We start from the raw sequence: 19,340 nt of genomic DNA, 5'->3' as shown, positions 1-19,340 counted from the left end.
TTTCACAATATTCAGAGAATATTGTGAGTTTCATCTTACCACAGGTAAAGATTTCTGCAAAGTACAAAACTATTTCTGTATGGATGGACAGGACATAAATGATACAGTAGCATGCAATTCACTTGATCTGTATGCCCAACCTACCTTAAAATGACATGAAAAATAATCTGAAAAATACCTCTTAAAAAAACCCCAAATACCAAAATAAAAATGGAATTAGCTGGAGGATTTAAAAGATAGATATGAATTTTTGGTAAGTGATGGCAAATCATTGTCCTTGCAGTAATGCACACAATATCAAAGCTACTGCTAGATTTAATTTAATATAATTCATAAACATGTCACACTTATATTTTTGGCTATCAGTCTTTTCAAGGCTTGTTTCACCTCTTTGTTCCTCAAGCTGTAAATCAAAGGGTTCATCATTGGAGACATCAGTGTGTAAGAGAGAGGAGAGCAGTTTGGTACTGCTGCTTGAATAAAAAGCTTTGGGTGTCAAGTAGGTCACAATGCCAGATCCATAAAACAGAGTGAACACGACCAGATGAGATGACCAGGTAGAGAACTTTTTTCTCTTCCCCCCAGCTGATGGCATCTTGAAGATGGCGTGTAAAATCTGGACATATGACACAACTATGAGTAAGAAGGGTACCATGATGAAGAGGACAGCTATTATGTAGGTGGTGATTTCATTCTTGTAAGTATCCACACAAGCCAGCTTCAGCAGAGGTGACAGGTCACAGAAAAAGTGATTGATCCTGTTGGGCCCACAACAGGGAAGGGTAAAGATGAAAGTTGTCCGCCCTAAGGCCACCAAGACCCCAATAAGCCAAGATACAGCTGATAGCAGGAAGCACGTATTCCAGCTCATGATGGTCGTGTAGTGCAGGGGATGGCATACAGCCACATAGCGATCATAGGCCATGGCAGCCAGCACACAACATTCTGTGATCCCTAAGAGGGAGAAGGCATACATCTGTATGGCACAGCCCAGAAAGGATATGCCCTTCCTTTTTGTGAGGAAGTTCACCAGCATCTGGGGGATTGTGGATGTAGTGTAGCCAATCTCCAAGAAGAAGTTCTTGAGGAAAAAATACTTGGGGGAGTGAAGGGCAGCATCTACGATCGTGATCATAATGATGAGGCTGTTTCCCACCAAAGTACTGAGGTTCACAAGCAATACCAGACAAAAGAGAGAGCCTTGGATCTCTGGAATGCTGGAGAAAGGTAAAAATTGGAAATGGGTCACCACTGTGTGATTCCAGCTGGTCGTGTCCCTCAGGTTTTTTTTAAGTGCAGAAATCATTACATATCCATTTTGTAGTTAATCTAGAGAAATACAAAATAGTATATGAAGTATTTATATATATTGCTTTGTAATAGGACAAGATCCCAGAAGAGGAAGTGATATTTTACTTACGTGTTTTAGTATTTTTAGTGATAAAGATTGTTTAGAGGAGGAGGGAAGGTGGTTCCCTTCACATAGCTTTTGATAAGTAAGAACAACTTTTCCAAATGAGTGTACTTTGCGTCTAGTCAAAGGAAAGGAAGATATGTCTTCTTTATGATGGTAGAATATTTTACTCTTCCTGCCTTTTAGGATGAGGATTGTACTCTACTGCCCCAGTCTCTGAAGTCTTATCCTGCTGAGATCTGCTACCCTAACACCTACAGCCAGGTAAAGAAGGCTGGTCCTTAAAACCCAGAAATTATTAATTTGTTGATAGAGTAGTTTTTTTGGCAATGAGTCCCTCTTGCTATCATTCTGTGGATGGGGCTCATTCTAGAAAAGACTTGCCTATTGAACACACAGAATCCTGTATACGCTCCACAGTATCACACATAATAAGTATCGATCATCAGTGTGTGTATTCACTTCTATCCCCTTCTTATCCAAACAGTAAAGGGAGGTTTTCTGAAGATTTTTTTTTCTTTTACACATACATTGAAGAGGGCAGGGAAGACTTTCTGTTCAAAATAGCTGCTCTGATTTCATTGACATAATTTGAATGGGATGGGGGACATAACTTTCAGTTAATAAGAAAAAAGCCAGACCCAAAGCACACACATGTGCAAACACACACAGAAAAGCCCAGACATTATAACCCCTTCCTGTTAATAATTAGAACAAAAAAAGTACTAAAGAATGTGGCGAGCTCTCCGGGAAATTACCTTTGTCCCAGGCACTCTTCAGGAGGATCAGTTGTTTTCAAGGATAAAAAGTGTCTTAGAATTTATTGTCTATTCCAATAATCCATTCACTTCATAGAGAGATGGGTCTCCCTTAAAGAGAAGCCCTGTGTAGGTGGCAGAAGAACAAGAACATACAGAAGAAGAGAAAGAAGTAAAATAAGGTAGCTCACCTGCCATTAGGAGAAGGCTGTGGTTAATATTTTTGGAAAAGCCACATCACAAACCTTGAGTATATCAATGTGTTTATGTTCCCAATGGGAAATAGTCTGTTGGGTATTGATTGCTTGCAATTGTAGGAGTCAGTTATTTTTTTGTTCATTGTTTAGGTACGACAAAACCTTCTCTCTGGTTCTCCTGTTAGCTCCTGCAACTAACTGTAAAGAAAGACCTGTAGAGCACTTGCATATCTATTTTAATCTGTTATTTTTTAACCAGTCATGGTCTTGGGGCTGATCCCACCTAAATTTAGGGATAAAAATTTGGTATCGATATAATCTACACAAACTAGGCACAGGAATAAGGCTTTGCAGGAGGAGAGGACATATGCATAGCTCATGTCTAACTCTGGCTTTAAGCTCCCTAATTAATGGTGAGGGACAGGCCCCTCCATGGGAGAACTCATCATGCCATCTCAGATAGGCCCTTCAGATTTTTCAGAAATTGTCCTCGATGGATAATAATTTTTGTCTTTATTTGGGTTATTCATACTATGCTTCCCTTTAATTAAACAAAGACACAGCACTTTTAAGCAGTCACTTACCTTATCATCCAGAATACACCTACATCACATTAGGTGATCACTTGCTCTCTGCTGTTCGCAGAAGATGATTACAATGCAGAGGCCACTCTACAGTCAATGACTAAAGAGAAGAGTGGGGAAAGACAGTCCCAAGGCCACGTGAAAGAAAGTCAGACTGAATGAGATGTCTTAACTCTGGCAGTGCAGATGTCAGTCAGCAATTCCACTTTTAATCAAATACAACCCCCAGATTTCTAGAACAAATTGCTCTAGTCTCTCTCTGCACTTTGGCCAAAATCCCCAGAACACCACAAGTGGAATTTTTCTGTATTGATTCAAATAAGCAACACCTAGTGAGAAAAATCTAAGTCCATCATCTGGGCCCTGTTCTGATCAGTGGGGCTGGGGAGGGGTCAGGAGGAGCAGGGGGAGCGGTTCTCCATTGTATGATTTATCTGAAAAGCTGCAATACATTTCTGTCAGAGTCAGGCCTGGAGATAGTCAAGTCTGGGTGCAGATTGACTCTCAACTGAGTTTAACTGGGGTCTGTCCCCGACTTTCCCAGGTGGAAAGATCAGCTGGCATATTGCAAACTAGAGCCAGCGCTAACTCACAGGCAGTGTGGACAATCAGGAAGTTTGGACCTCAATGTGAGCGTGAGCCTTGAATCTGCATGGTGCAGGCTTCACTTGTACTCCCTGGCCACAGCAGCTACACGAGTGCGGTAACACCACCTTCCCAGAAGCCCGTTAGTAAAGCGCATCTGACATGAGGGAATCCCTCCAAAACATCAGGGTGGTTATTTTAGTTACATGTTCAAGATCTCTCAAACCACTACATATATGAGAGACAAGGAGGTCTGGATTTCTTTGTGCCTGGCTGACACTCCTGTCAGTCCCCTAAGGAAAATATGGAGCAAGCAGAAAAGAATGCTAAATTTAAAAAGATAATAAAAAACAACAACAAAGCAGCACAATAACCCACCAAGTCTACACGAGGACATGCCTTCAGGTGAGTGAACTCTTCTTTGTGAGAACAAGGCGAGACTCTCTTGGAAGAAAGAAAAGGATAATCAGAATAAGAATACCCCTTCCAATAAAATAGTCATTGTCTCCCAATGAAAGACAGCAGGAAAGCTAGCCCTGCACCTAAACATAGATGTACAGTGATGTTCCAGATTCCTTGGAGGATCTCACTCGCCTGGTGGCTGACACTCCATGAGAGTTCTAATCTCCTGCTGGTTCTGCTCATCACTCATAGCTCTGTGTTTGATGTCTCAGATACCTGACAGCATCTCATCCACCTCTATTATTCCCCCAGCAGTTTTGATAGCCTCCTACCTCGGAGTTTAAGAGATCATCTCTGATGCTTCCACATCACAAGGAATCTACTGTGAAGAAGATCAGTTCAGATTCATTGACATGATATTTAAACTTTCCCCTGTGCTACTGGCAGAGATTCATCTGACCAAAACTGGACTTCTACAGTCCACGCTCATGCTGCTGTAGATTCATATTCAACGGAGAGGCACTTCTAGGCAAAGTTTCATCACATCTTTAAGCATGTATCTAAATGTATCTGTGCAGAGCACCCGTGAAGTTCTTCTTTCTCGCCTATGAAGACACCTTAAGGTTAGTAACCCAGAGGTTCATAACAATGTTGTAAATGTCTAAAATTATATTCAAGTAGCAGCGTTTTATTTTGGCCATTTTCAGAGAAATTCAGTTGAGGTTGGAAGGAACCTCCAACCTTGACGACCAACTAGGTGATCTGGAGATCACCTAGTCCACTTCCTGTGCTCAAAGCAGGGTGAGACGCAGCAAGTTGCTCAGGGCCATATCCCCCCTGGGTTTCTAAATAGCTCCAAGAATGCAGACTCCACAGTCTCTGTGGGAAGCGTGTTCCAGTGTTCAACCATCCTCACAGTAAAAATGTTTTTTCTTATGTTTAAATTTAATTTCTTGTATTTGAATTTGTGTTCATTGCCTCTTGTCCTTTCAGTAGATATTACTGACAAGAGTCTGATTCCATCTTCTTTGAATCTCCCATCTAGTATTTATATAAATTAACAGGATCCCCCAAGCCTTCTCTTCTCCAGGCTGAGCAGTCCCAGCTCTCTCAGTCTCTCCTCATATGAAAGACACTCCAGTCCCTGAATCATCTTTCTGGCCCCTTCCTGGACTCCCTTGAGTACGTCCGCATCTTTCGTGTACTGGGGTGCCCAGAACCGGACACAGTACTCCAGGTGTGGCATCGCCACTGCTGAGTAGAAGGGAAGGATCGCCTCCCTCGACCTGCTGGTGGTGCTCTTCCTAATGCAGCCCAGGATACCATTAGCCTTCTTTGCCACAAGCGAACACTGCTGGTTCATGTTCAACTTGGTGTTCACCAGGACCCCCAGGTCTTGACAGAAAACCTGCTTTCCAGCTGGTCAGTCCGCAGCCTGTCCTGGAGCCTGGGGTCATCCCTCTCCACGTGCAGGACTTTGCATTTCCTTTTGTTGAACTTCATGAGGTTCCTTTTCATGAGGTAAGTCCGTTTCTCCAGCCTGTCAAGACTTCTGTGGGTTACCCAACCAGTCCTGCCAGTTTTGTACTATCTGCAAGCTTGCGGAGGGTACACTTCATCCCATCATCTGAGTCATTAATGATAATGATAATGTTAAAAGTATCAGACCTAGAATTCAGTCCTGTAATACACCACTAGTGCCTGGCCTCCAGCTGAACTTCATGCCACTGAACACAACTCTCTGGGCCCACAGGTTCAGGCAGTTTTCAGTCCACCTCACTGTCCACTTAGCTAGACCACAATTCCTCATTTTGTCCATGAGGATGGAGACAGTGTCAAAAGCCTTACTAAGAGGACAGTAAACAGCAGCACTCTGCTCATCTACCAAGATAGTCATCTCACTGTAGAAGGCTTTCATGTTGGCTAAGCATGATTTACCCTTCATAAATCCATGCTGACTAGTCCTCATTGGCTTCTTATCCTTAACGTGTTTGGAAAGGTCTTCCAGGAGGATTTGCTCAACCATCTTGCCAGGGACTGGGAGGTGTGGCTGGCTGACCTGAGACTTCCCAGATCCTCCCTCCTGCTCTTTCTGAAGACAGGAGTGGCATCTTTCTTCCAGTCATCAGAAACCTCCCTCTGTTGCCATGAATTTTCAAGGGTGATTGAGACTGGCCTTGCAATGACATCAGCCAGCTCCACCAGCAGTTGCGGCTGTATCCCATCAGGTCCCATGCACTTGCATACGTCCAATTTGTTTGCATGTTCCTTAACCTGATGCAATTTGTTCACGTGTTCCCAAGGATAAGGGACTTCCTCGCTCCAGAATTTCCCACTGGTCTCAGGGACCAGGGGTTCCTGAAGGCCAGTCGAAACAGTAAAGAGTGAGGCAAAGGTGGCACTGAGTGCCTCATCCTTTTCCATGTCATTTGTCACCAGAACTCCTGCCCCATTCAGCAGCAGGCCCACATTTTACCTACTCTTCCTTTTGCTGCTGATATATCTATGGAAGCCCTTCTTGTTGCCCTACACACCCCTCACCAGATGTAGTCATGCTTGACAATTCAGGTCTCACTTGGCAGTTTCCTTAGTGCCCACGATGAGGAGCAGTGGGGGGTGATAACCTGAGGGACACAAAAGCGACAGCTATTTCTCGACAAGGTCTCCCAAATCCAAGCCCCCAACAAGCAGCAAACCTCCCTAGACAAGGATGAGATCTGCAGATGGGGGTGTCTGTCCACTGCAGCACGGAGCCTCTCACTACTATCACTGACTGCTTCCTTCTATTGGTGGTCAAGCTCATCTGGCTCTCATGCTTCCTTTGACAGAGCTCGCAGTCCCTCATGCTTGCAGTCCCTCATCTTTTCTAAGTGTACTAAATGTATTCCACAACTGGAAATCTTCAGGTGCAGCAGGAGCCTTCCTCCTGGTGCCAGAAGTCACCAGCTTCCAGCTTTTGCAATTGTGAGTCTCCGCTTCCCAATCGGATACCCACAGAGCACTCCTCCTTCGATACAGTTGGAGTTTTGGCTCTTCAAGCTGCACAGTCTTGGAAAAGATCTGGACAATCTCCATCTTGTCATCTCTGATGATTACAAATGGAGTACCAGTGGAGCTTGTGTTAGGCATAGCTGTATTTCTGTTTGGAACTAGAGGACTGCAGGGATTACTCGAGGGTAGCGTGAAGTATGTGCTCAGTTTCAGCAGGTGCAACAACTGATTTGAGCATACCGGCAACAGAAAAAATGTAGTACCTCGTATAAACTTTAGATTTTCTTCCATGCTTCCAAGAGCACTCCCCCATAAGGCTGAAACAAAAAAAGAAAATGTGCTTAAGGTGCTTGCTTTATAACAGTCTCGCTAAGAATTCAATCCAAGTTTGCCTTTCAGTAGGACACTTCTCTTACTTAACTTTCAAAATGTCTAAGACAGATGCCTAAACCGAAACTCCTTGCCTAGTCTTCCCTTACTGTCTACTGAAAGGATTATACACCTCCTGAGATTACTTACTCCCTCTTCCTCCTGCTAGGTCTACACATTTTTGTGGACTAGCTTTTTATGTCACTTAAGGCCAGAATCCCATGGAAAACATGGCGTACACTCACACTGCAGATCTCTTGGTCAAGCACTTCCCTGGGCCAGCCTCACACATGAGCCTGGAGGCATAAGTACTCTTCATGGATGTGTTGTGTTTATTTGTTTTTCCTTCTGAGTGAATTAAAGAGTAAGAACTAGAGTGCTTTCTTCCTTTTTTTTTTCCTTTTCCCCAATAGCCTGATGCCAAGGGTGTGTTTTGAAGAGACTGGAGCATGAAGCCATTAAATGCAAGATGGGTTTAAGGATGCCAAGATATGTTTAGTTTTGTCACAGACAAGTGAGATGAGATTTGCAGCTATACTGCTTAGGTAGGGAAGGAAAGAACTTTGGACCTGAACTGAAACAGAGAGAAACAAATTAGCAAAACAGGAACTACCAGTCCTCACAGTAGGATGTATCTAGTTTGGGAAGCTTCTCACCCTGTAAGGCAAACATGCTGGGATTATAGAACATTTAGGCATCCAGGTTGGAACTGTTTCATTAACTTCAGTTATCTACAGCGTAGGTCCTTAACTTCCCCTGCGTTGCTCAATGTAGACAGTGGAGTGTAGAGAGGCATTCACATGTTCCCATTTGAACATTTAATGTGAGACAAACTGCTCTCCAGAATTCGTATACTATTATGCATGCATTCATGGAATAATAGATCTATTCTTGCTACCGGCAGAAAGATGCCGGATAGCTAAACCTGCATTTTTCCTACAAAGCAGAATTAGGAAGATTCACCTTGCATGTAACAAATGTGTTTCTTCTTCTTCTTTTTCTTCAGCTTACCCTTCTCAAATTCACTTCCAAAGTGTTTGGTACTCACAAAAGCTCCCAAGGCAGTATATCCAGCCTCATGCGGAGTGAATTCAAACCAGGTCCCTGAGAAAAATCCAACAGCTTTGTCACTCAATATTCGGAAGCATAGCTGACCTCACCGTCCCAAAGTAGCATTTGGGTTGTTTTTCTCTTCCTTTCTAAAATCACCTGATATTAGCTGACAAAGATGAATGGGCATGCGGGGAGCAAACAAAGTCGTAAGCATGCTATCACCTGCTCTTTGATATGCTCTTGGTATCCTTCCTATCCTGGCATCCAGCTGCCACACCAGAAAGCTCTTGGTTTCCCACAGATAATGTGTCATATTGTACAGCTCTGTGCAGATCTCTCAGACGTGTTAGGTAGCTCAAGGGCCTCTCGAAGCTTATGCATAGGTGAGAGAGTCTGCCTGCCATAACATTCTTTAGCATCAATGAAGCAAAGGGACTGGGTTTGATTCAAGTACCCACAGATAATGTAACTAGGAACCCATGGTACCTAGGGACCTATGGTGAACTGAGTCACCTGCATGGGGCCAACAGTTATGACACAGGACTGAAATAACACTCACACTCCTTTAGAAAAGTAGATGAAGTAGGCAGAGTATGGTAAGGCATCTCAAATGGAACCACAGGCCTCTGTGTGGACAACGGAGTCAGTTTGCTCCAGAGAGAGATCAATTTTTTTAACAGGTATGGAAAATAAAATTTGATAGCAATGGTGAAACTTTTTGTTGGTTGTGACTATTCTCCTGCACCCACCTGCTTAAACTGCAAAGCCACCTACTCTTCATTTCATAATCCCTTCCTTGATCACGTTGCCTTTCCAGAATGAAGTTCCCAGTTCTCACTCGGACCTTCTGGGATTATCACTCAGACAATTCCAGGCCAGCTTGTGCTTTATAAGTCAAGTCCCATCACCCTAAACCAAAGCCTACCATTCGTAAGTGGAAGGAGATGATCCGTCCTCTGTGCAAGGAGGGGCAGGAGAGACAGTCAGAGTTTTAAATTGCAGTGAGGGAAAAGTCAGTTTATTGGGACAGCGTAAAAGTAGTGGTTCGAAAATAAAGTTCTCCATGTGAAGGCCTTCTCCCTAACTACTGAGAAAGGATAGACTTGCCTGGTTCAGTTTTAGAAGCACTGGATTGTTTTGGAGCTCCACATAGGGCTGACATATACGATAGAGCATTTACAAGAGATCTGCACCCTGCTGAAAACTCAGATGGAGGCCAAGGAGCTCTGTGATTGCACCAAATGCCTATATTCAGGCTTCTCCACTTTGAAGGTCTATTCTACTGACGTTTTATATAATCTGTTTAGCCCATTCTCTTCTAGGGATGCCTCACCTTATCCTGTCACGAAAGCCACTTCTACAGAATGTGACTCAGCCCCTGGAAGTGCGTGGTTTTCTCCATTATCTATAAGCAAAGACACAGGCCGACAAACTGCAGTGGGATGTCAGCACAGGTAATGCCTGCCACGAAGTTAAAGGAACCTAATGCATGGTATTTAAGATACAGGAGCCCATATTTTACCTGGGAAGTTTCCACCTTTTTCACTCAGTTTTTCCTTATCCACTGCTGCATAAATCGGGTAGGGGTTTATTCCAGTCTCTGAGGCCTCCTTGTGGTCAGCCAGCTCATGCTCATCAAACTGGAAGATAAGTATGGACTTCCGAAGGAACATAAAATGCCCCTTCCCTCTGCTGTAGCACTGAGGACACCCCCACTTAGGAGACTGGGTTAACCAAGGAGTTGGATTAACCGCTTCTGCCTTTCCATATCTAGAGATAAGATGTCATGCTCTAAAATATTGCTTCAATTTACACAACTCCTCAAAAAAACACCCATCAAATTCAAATTTGGTTGCAATTACTCTGAGGTCTTCAAAACACTCCCCACACATTAGCAGTTAGCTTCTTACCTGCTGCAGTATTTGGTATACAAGACAGGAGGCCCAGAAGTCGGTGAGTGAGTAATGTTCATCTTTTGACGACTCCTCTAAGGATTCTTCTGCTTTTGTAATATGCCAGGAGAAATTACTAAGATTTTCGCACAGTTCCTTTTCCAAGGACATCAAATTTTCTGACCATTTCCTATCTTCATAGAGGAGGGACATGCACCTTTTAAAGAGAAAGAAAAGTCCTGTCTCTAGCATAGGGGAAAGTGAATGGGGCTTTGCTTTTTTTGTTTGAATCTGCATGCAGATGTCGGAGTGTCTTTAAAAATGTATGGAAGGAGGAAGAAGTCCCAGGCTTCTACAGAAGCAAGGCACTTTACATCATAGAAAAGTGTCATTCTTCCCTGATCCCTTACTTCCCAGCTGCATACTGATAATATCAATTAATTAGTTAGATGACCTGAAGCTGGATTTCAGCTGGGTATGTGCCATATATGAAGGGTAAACTGCTGCAGGAATACAGACTTTGCAGATAGTGTTTGTGGGAAAGATGTGAAATCTGCCAAGACACAGATAATCCACCAAAGAACTGGGAGAACACTGGAAAAACTGACTGGTCGTGGCTTGGACGGGCGCACTCTTCGCTAGGTAAAAAACTGGCTGGATGGCTGGGCCCAAAGGGTTGTGGTGAATGGAGTTAAATCCAGTTGGTGGCCGGTCAAAAGTGGAGTCCCCCAGGGCTCAGTTTTGGGGCCAGTTTTGTTTAATATCTTTATCAATGATCTGGATGAGGGGATCGAGTGCACCCTCAGTAAGTTTGAAGATGACACCAAGTTGGGTGGGACTGTTGATCTGCTCAAGGGTAGGAAGGCTCTGCAGAGGCATCTGGACTGGCTGGATTGATGGGCGCAGGCCAATTGTATGAGATGCAACAAGGCCAAGTGCGGGGTCCTGCACTTGGGTCACAGCAACCCCATGTAACGCTACAGGCTTGCGGACAAGTGGCTGGAAAGCTGCCCAGCAGAAAAGGACCTGGGGGTGTTGATGGACAGCCAGCTGAATATGAGCCAGCAGTGTGCCCACGTGGCCAAGAAGGCCAATGGCATCCTGGCTTGTATCAGAAATCGTGTGGCCAGCAGCACTAAGGAAGTGATCGTGCCCCTGTACTTGGCACTGGTGAGGCCGCACCTCGAATGCTGTGTTCAGTTTTGGGCCCCTCACTACAAGAAAGACATTGAAGTGCTGGAGCGTGTCCAGAGAAGGGCAACGAAGCTGGTGAGGGGTCTGGAGCACAAGTCTGATGAGGAGCGGCTGAGGGAGCTGGGGTTGTTTAGCCTGGAGAAGAGGAGGCTCAGGGGAGACCTTATCGCTCTCTACAACTACCTGAAAGGAAGTTGTAGAGAGATGGGTGCTGTTCTCTTCTCCCAAGCGACAAGTGATAGGGCAAGAGGAAATGGCCACAAGTTACGTCAGGGGCATTTTAGACTGGATATTAGGAAAAATTTTTTTACTGAGAGGGCTGTCAGACACTGGAAGAGGCTGCCCAGTGACGTGGTTGAGTCACCATCTCTGGAGGTATTTAAAAGACGTGTGGATGAGGTGATTAGGGACCTGGTTTAGTGGTGGACTTGGCAGTGTTGGGTTAATGGTTGGGCTTGATGATCTTAAAGGTCTTTTCCAACCTAAATGATTCTATGATTCTAAACAGATAGAATGATTTACACCATGTCATTGTTTTGCACTAGAGACTCGTGACATTTTTTTGTCTGTTATTAGGACCAATAAAGCTGGTACACTTGCAGAGTGACATCATCTCCTACTAAACTTACAGTTCTCAGCTCCTGCTAGCTACCTGCAGAGATGTAAAGGCTCGCTCTGTTGGAAGACCAACTCCACAGCCTAATTCAGGTATAAATTAACGTGTACAGCATTACTTTTCTTCCTCTAGAGCAGCATGTGTCTTGACTCTGTGCAAGGAAGGAGATGTTCTGGATTACTGCAGACACCATATATAGTAAGATGTTCTGGATTACTGCAGACACCATGTATGGTAGCTAACCATAGACAGTGACAGTTGAGGTGGCCTGAAGTGTTCAAGACTTCCACCTTCATTTGATAGACAATAACACAAGCTCTGTGGAAGACCTGTGTCCTCTTGAACCAGCTGCTGAAAACCAGACAGGATTTCCTCCTCGGGCATCTGAACTGTCACTGGAAGTCTGTCTTCAGAGAACATAAACCTATCCCCTTAAGAAAAATGGAAGGAGAGGTGTGTATGTCACATAAAAATACATGTACTGACGTCTAAATTTAGGAGAGCTAGATTTAGACAGAGTTCTGTCCTTACAGCGTAGATGTCTGTCTGTGACCTATAAGATAGACTCCCTTCACAGTCACTTCAGTGTAACAAACAATCCTGGCATGTCGTTGACATGCTGCACGTGGGCCTTAAGGTAAAATGGCTCATGTTCCTGAATGTCATGTCTTTTCATTGCATGTAAGGTAAGCCTAAAAAAGTAAATGAAGTATAAATATTCAAGACCATAACCATACATATATAATGCCATTTCACCTGCCACAAGGATGAGTGACATCACCACAGATTTGGTAGATTTGAGGCAGTATGTGCGGGAGGCCCAGTGCTCTTCCAAACTGGTAGGGGGCCGGCAAAGTAAGTACCTGGAGTGGCACTGGGTATTTACATTTAGGCACCTGACTCATTCCTATACACTTGAGAGATGCAGCTTAGTGGCATGGGCCCCTCTTAAATATCACACAGCCTCTATTTAAACAAGCTCCTCTGCTTCTGAGTAGTATGTTACCTAGAAGTTTTCAATGCTTTCCTGACTGCTCCTCATGGCCTGTGAACAGGAGGAATTGTCTCCTTCAGAAGGTGAGACTGAATGGCCAAGTGAAGCGTTCTCATATATTCCCTGTGCCTGCCACCATTGTACAGGCACATATCTCACCTACCACTCGGTTCATCCTTTGTGAGCCCAACAGGGAGCTCTAAACAGTGATGGAAATGTCGAATTGCTATTGAATCTATGGAGCAGGAAAAACATTCACGATCACACCAGACAACCGGAACCTACCAAGTGGATCCCGACACCCCACACAGATACATGGCAGCATCCAAGACGATCTGTTTCTTCAGCTCCACCAAGGTTCCTAGCAGGGCTATCATGGCACGCAGGCCTCCGCCTGATCCCAGAACAACAATATTAGGCACGTTATTCTGGGGAGTGGAAGACAGAAAACATATTTCTTTTAGAGCAAAGACTTATCAAACAGACAGGGAGAAAAGCTATTGCAATTCTCACCTGACCTGCTTCCTTGCTTTAGGACACATTCCATAATCTGCCTCTTTTCCCCTATTTCTCTTTTTCCTTTACATCGCAGTCACAGAATGGGTTCTCCTTTGTATTCTGCTATCACTTATCTTCCTGGTACTGAACTTTGTTGTGGCTGTGTTTCTGTGCTGTAGCTTTGAAATACAAATAACCCTTGAGCGGTACTCATTGTGTTTCTCCAGATGTTCACCTCTATTCCCGTTTTGTCACTAAGAACTTTTTTTTTTCTCCTGGAAGAATAAGGTAGAGCTATCACAGCCAGCCACAGAAATTGCTCAGGAAACATGTTGTACTGGATCTGGCTGGAACAGAGTCAGCTTTCTTCACAGCACCCCATATGGTGCTGTGGTTTGGATTTGGGGCTAAAAAGGTATTGATAACACACCAATGTTTTGACTTGCTGAACAGTCTCTCACAACATCAAGGCTCTCTCTCTTTCGCACTCTGCACTCCACCCCCAGTAGGGAGGGTAGGGGTGGGCAGGAGGTTGGGAGAGGGCACCGTTGGGATGGGACAGCTGACCCAGACTGGCTAAAGGGATATTCCATACCGTATAACACCATACTCAGCAGTAAAGGCTCAGGGAAAGGAAGAAGTGGGCATGTTTGTGGTTATGGCATTTGCCTTCCCAAGCAACTGTTACGGGTGCTGAGGCCCATCATCTTTCCAGGAAGTGGCTAACATTTCCCTGGCGATGGGAAGCAGCAGATAAATCCCCTTGCCTGTGCACACATCTTTGCAGCTTTTCCCTTCCCTGTTAAACTGTCTATATTTTGATCCATGACTCTTCTCACCCTCCTTGTATTTTCTCCGTGTCCCATGGGAGAGGGGAGTGAGCAAGCAGCTCTCTGGGTGTTTGGCGGTTGGCCAGAGACAACCCACCAGGCATGCCATGAGGACAAAATGAGGAGCAAATGAGGAGTCAAACAAAATGTATGCCTGTGTTCACAGCATATGAAAAAGCATAGGGGCTGGTGTTCCTGTACCATTGTATGTGATGGTGTGCATCTCAGGACGAAAGGGTTCAAACGTAGAGATGAATGTGTGCACAAGAATGCACCGAGATTAGAGGCGGGGGGTGGGGGTGGGGGTGTGTGTGCACGCTTATTAGGATACACGTTCAGGTGGTTAACTGTGTGTGTCTTCCAAATGGTGCATATATATTCATATATACAGATTTATAAAAATGTGCATGTATATCAGTATATGCAAGGGCATGTCAATTAATTAATTAATTAGCTGATCGATATAGGAATTGCAGCTGGGAATTCCACTGAAAGTTCAGTGTCCTGCTCCTTTTTTTCTCCTTGGAAATTCCCAGCCTGAATCCATTTGCCAGCTGTGGACAGAAAGCCTGCACTGGAGAACTTGTGATGACAGACGATGCTTCCTAGGGACTGGACCTCACTTCAGATGGCACTCTGTGTACCATTCACATCACTGAAGCGTTAGCCTTCTTTCCTTAATAGGACTGTCAGTGCTTACCTGGTCACAGTGAATCCCAAGGTGTTTCAGACACATCAGTACTTTTTCTCTCCTCTTCTGAGTGGCTTTTGTCTCTCCTTCTGAGAGATCCTGAGACAGACGGACTTCATCGCTATCCTGGTATACAAAGCGAAACACATTCAGGGTAAGAATATTTCTCACTGCAAGAAAATCTATGTATGGGATCCATACAGATCACCCAGCTTTCTGCAGACTAGCCAACATTCACTCTAAGTCAATATTTAACAGCATCGTAAAGAAGATCAGGGAACTCATTTTTGTATCACACTTTAAATACAGGGTGAAAGAGGCAGTATTTATGAACCTAATACACCAAGTGAAGAGGAAGGAATACAAACAAAAATTTCAGTTCTTCCAGATTAAAAAGTCCTCAAACTCCTGACTGAACAAATGGTCCATTTTCTAAAAAGAAACATTGTTGTGCTTGTTAGCATTTTTTCACAATAATAACTGCAAATCTGAAATATTTTTTCTTGTTGAAGCGATTTATCAAATTCAGTGAAATGCACCGTTGATTTCCTTGAGCCAATGGTGTATTTTTCAGTTAAAAACAAATGTCTAACTTGATCTAATGTTCACAGTAGCCTAAAGAAATACAACTTTCCTAGGTTTGTATTATAGATCAGGTATAGGCCTGCGGCAGCATTCACCTCACTTAACCGTCAACTTCGGCCTGAAATCTGCAGTCCCCTGAACATCCTTAAACATTAGTGGAGAGCAAGAAGCACTTCAGGACTGCCTCTCCTAAACCATATTTCAGACACCCTGGAGGTTCCTGTTTAACTCCACTGTGAAATGCATTCGCAACTAGCTCATAGGTAGAAATCTATAATGCAGATGTTTAAAGTCAGGTGAGATGAATCCTACCCTGCTTCATGTCCTGCAGGATCCTCATTAGCTATCATCTGGAGAGGAAGGCTCAAGTAATTGACATTAGTCCTCACAAATACTTTGCAGAGTCATATTAGCATGAAGTACATAGAACATACTTTTTATAAAACAATCATGACACAAGTGTCATTGCATGTGGACAATGAAGCAGCCAGAAGAGAGATTAGGAAAGAGAGGGGAATCCCAGGGTAGAAAGAGCATACCTTGGTAGCCATTGGGATGTCTGTCTTTGCTTCCTGGAGACCTAGGGAAAAGGGAGTGCACAGCAATGTCTTAGCTCAGAGTAACTTTCAAACTGCAAAAGAGCTAAATTTATTTTCGTACTACCCTCTCCCGAGGTAAAACAAACAAACAAACAAACAAACAAGTGTTTAAAAGAGGGACTGAGTAATTGTCATATTGCATCATACTAGTCCTCACCTAGGATTAATGATTTGCAGCCTGATGGCTTTGAGTGCTCCACCTTGTCAATATTGCCAATGTTGCCATAATTTCCACGGAATGCTAGCATATGAATATGAGACGTCTGATGCCAAAAGAATTAATAAATATTGTGTATATCCAAAGGCAATCAAATGACCATGATTAGCCTCAAGAGTTTCACTGCCATTGGCTGTTACTGCTTACTTGACTCAGTCTGATTTGATACCATATATATGAAAAAGCTGTTTCAAGTTTCCAGCGTTCTGCTTCCCAAGGGGAGAATGGAAGCTTCCCGATACGGGTGGAATATCCCTTTAGCCTAACACCCAGCTGTTAACAACCTAACCTCAAGAAACAGATAAAGAGTAGTCTTGTGGGTGTGCGCTTGTGTACCTAAAACAAATGGCAATACTCTGGTTCCCTGTCAGTGCTGAATGCTACGTCTCCATCAGAATTTCAAAGGCCACTACTGCTATCCAACAGAGATTTAGTCCCAGCATGGCCAGGCTTCAATATCCTTTTTTTTTTTTCCTGGTATCATGACTCATTTTCTGAACTGCAAGTATGGGCCCTCCTGAATAACAAAGATGGAATACTTTGCCAACCCAGCTATATCAGAGTCTGTTGATCACACGCAACTACTGGGATGTCAGCAGTGTAAAACAACATCCACCTAATTCCTCCTTCCACCATTAGAGATGAGCTTAGGACACAGGTTAACTGCTTCCCAGTTGTATAGTCTAAGCACTAGACAGTTATGCAGGTGTCTCCTGTTTTATGCCCACAGTCTCAGAAAATGCCTACGCAGACTGAACCCTGAGTGCCCAGCACAGCGCTCAGCACAGTCAATAACTATAATAAGTGGAAAACAACAGATGCACAATCCAGATAAAGTGAATTGCAACTTTCTTCAGTGTGATGAATCCTAACTCAGATATCCCCAAATACGCCACCTGTTAGGTCACGTATGCTGCTCACTGTCACTTGTAGGGTCATTACCAACAAGCCAAACAAAACCACATTCAAATGAAGAAAGTCGTGCCTTCCTAAGATCAGCAGGGGTTGATCCTTGTCTGTCTAAGGAAGGAATGAGCTTTTTCCTCTCTGACATAACGTTTGTTTTTTTCTTGATGTGTTAATCTTTCATGCATTCCTCTGAGCAGTGCACATTTAAGAGAGAATATTTTTGTCTGTTTTCAGCTATTTCATGCACAAAATTACAAAAATAAAAAAGTATATGTATTTACAAAGGAAAGAAAAATACTGATTCAATGAAGGATGGTAAATGAGAGAAATTGTGGAGGGAGAAGGGAGAGAGGTAAGCTATGGCAGGTGGACTCTAAATTTATTTGCCTAATGTTTAAAATAGTCACAGTAAGTTTATTTTCTAGACTGCATAGATATGTTATATACTGACTTCAGGAGGAGGTGCAGCTCACTCTGGATCTATCTATTCCTCTTCCATTTGGCAGGGTCAACTTTATCATAGCTACTGGGAGCTTTTGTCTTTCCCAGCAATCCATGGTAAATAAAACATTTCTTGAGTTATCTGGACCAATTCAGGAGTGTCCCTAGCTTTAATGATCGGTATTGAGGTTCCTGTGCCCATGAGAAAAGGGACGGAATATTTATCATTTAGCACCAAAGGAAAACAGGTGCTTCTACTAATATTAACTCCAAAAATTTCAGCCACTTCAGACATGTCATCAAAACCCCCTGGGCTGGAAGTTGGGAGTTCCTCCATTACTTTCCCAAAGGTGGGGATGGAGCAGCAGATGCAGCAGTTTCCTCTAGCACATGCCCAACATTCAGGCTGCAGGTGCAGTCCCTCTCACGATTATCTTATAGTTTCTGTAAAGTGGGTATAGGGAAACTATGTAACTGGCCTGTCATAAACCCTATTCCTTGGGGGGAGGCCCATAAATGTCTCTGTTATCGTTCGCACTTCTGGCTGTCAGGCTGTCTTTTTCTGTGAGATTGATCCCTTTTAATGGGGGTCTTAGAATATTTTGTCCACATTCTTATTATTCTGACTTCCCTTTGACATTCCTTTGACCATCCTTACCCGCCCTTCCTTTTGGTATACCACCTTCACAGAGCTTACCATAAATGCGGTCTAATTCTTCAGCCTTTGAGTCATCATGGTGTTCCAGTCATGTGTTTCACTGTGTAACACTAAGGCCAGGCTTTTTGGTCCCCCAGGTACTGCATTTTGCAACAGTTTTGACTTCTCTCCTGCTGTTGCCAACATGGACATCATATTCTGGGTTATAGTGCCTTGCTCATTAAGGACACCCTGGGCAGCCAGCATCAGTATCCACTTCACTAGTCTGTCGGGAGTGTTCTAAGTAGGGGGAGGGTTATAACCTCGTGGTCCTTGCAGTTGCCTAAGATCATGTATTATTGAAGATAATAGAGAAAAGTTGTTCTGCCCAGCCCCTGCCCTGGGGTTTTGAAGAAATAGCTCTCCTCCCAAGAATATTTGACTGGCCTCATTCTGATCAAGAATAATGGCTACAGCAGGACCGTGCCACCCATTCTAACCTACCCTCAGTTGGCTTCTTCCCATACTGTACGGACGTGTGCCTTAGCTTCTTCTGCATTGTATGACACAGTGGTTTGTTGTAACTTGAGGCGGGGCTGGGGGGTGCCCTCCTGTGGCTCTGGCAGGGGCTGGAGGTTGTACTGTGGCAGTTTTAATGATAGGGTTCAAGAGGGCCACTGGGATGGCACCTGTTACCTGTTATGGATCAGGCTTAGGTAACAGTGTGGCTGAGGTGGGGCAAAAGGCCCATTGTCATAATCAATATCAGAATCATCCTCCTCTTCATCAGCTCCCAGTGCATAGATCTTCTGAATAATCTCACTCTCTGAGACTGGGCAGGTGCATTCTCTCTCTAGCTTTTGCAAAGGCAGAGGTCTAAGACT

The 19,340-nt window shown here is 43.9% G+C and overlaps 1 pseudogene; it reads right to left on the bottom strand.

Annotated features, from left to right (window-relative positions):
* Nucleotides 1-330: 330 nt before the first annotated feature.
* On the bottom strand, nucleotides 331-1,306 carry LOC104263664 (olfactory receptor 10A4-like; annotated as a pseudogene).
* Nucleotides 1,307-19,340: the final 18,034 nt, after the last annotated feature.

This window comes from Gavia stellata, chromosome 28, assembly GCF_030936135.1.
Source record: "Gavia stellata isolate bGavSte3 chromosome 28, bGavSte3.hap2, whole genome shotgun sequence".
Classification (NCBI taxonomy): Eukaryota; Metazoa; Chordata; class Aves; order Gaviiformes; family Gaviidae; genus Gavia; species Gavia stellata.
Note: the sequence above shows the minus strand (reverse complement) of the source record. Positions and strands in the feature narration are given on the sequence as shown.